The following is a 1,085-nucleotide window of genomic DNA, read 5'->3' on the forward strand; positions in this document are numbered from 1 at the left end:
CTCTCTCTCTCTTTTTCTCTCTCTCTCTTTTTCTCTCTCTCTCTTTTTCTCTCTCTCTCTTTTTCTCTCTCTCTCTTTTTCTCTCTCTCTCTCGACTGTAAGCTCCAATGGGGCAGGGACTGATGTGAATGAGTTCTCTGTACAGCGCTGCGGAATCAGTGGCGCTATATAAATAAATAGTGATGATGATGAAGTTTCGCTGTTTTTGCGCACATATTTAGGTGCAGGTGATGGAGCAGGAGGCAAGGAGAGATAAAAGGAAAGCAGGTTGTGGTTAGAGAGTGAGAAAGAAAACTGCTTGAGAAAGTCTGTTTTACAGACGAAACGCGTCGCTTTGTCTGCTGCCTATCATTTAGATCAAATTGTTATTAGGTATCACCTTACTACTCAAATGGAACTATTATCTAAGATAACTGCTTTCTATCTGGACGTCTGAATTGGTGCGCACCGAAGACTGGATGTAACACGCTTTCAATAACCGTTCATACGGTAAGAAGGTATACCTTTCTATTTCTTTTCCGGATAAAAGACTATCTTCACCAACTTTGAAAGCAGAACGATCGGAGGTACGTGCTTCAATTACTTTATAGCCGCTTAGACGGTAAGAAGTTGTCTATTACGTGCCGAATCCGATATTAGCCTCAAACATTGGACTGAATTTAAATATGATTATTTCTGGAGGCAAACCCATCGGAGGTATTTGATTCAACCATTTATTAGCCGCTCAGGCGGTAAGAAGTTGTTTTATATGTGTTTAGTCCGTGATTAGCCTCAGGCATTTGATTCATTACGGACGTTATAAATATACTTGTGATATACAAATTAAGATATTTGATACATAACCCTGAAGGATTTGGATTCGAAGAAATCTAACTTTACTCTGGACTGCAAATATATATTTATATATGTCAATTTATTTTGATATTATAACATTAGTACATCAGCTGGATAATATTATATATCCATTACCATCTCAGGCTCAAGGGGTATTTATGAGTAAAAAAAATTATTACATTATCTGTATCAACACCTGTGGTTTAACTGTGGCTTGAACATCTATTCAATTGATCTTTTTTATTGCATTA

The sequence above is a fragment of the Mixophyes fleayi genome, chromosome 5 (genome assembly GCF_038048845.1).
Source record: "Mixophyes fleayi isolate aMixFle1 chromosome 5, aMixFle1.hap1, whole genome shotgun sequence".
Taxonomy (NCBI): Eukaryota; Metazoa; Chordata; class Amphibia; order Anura; family Limnodynastidae; genus Mixophyes; species Mixophyes fleayi.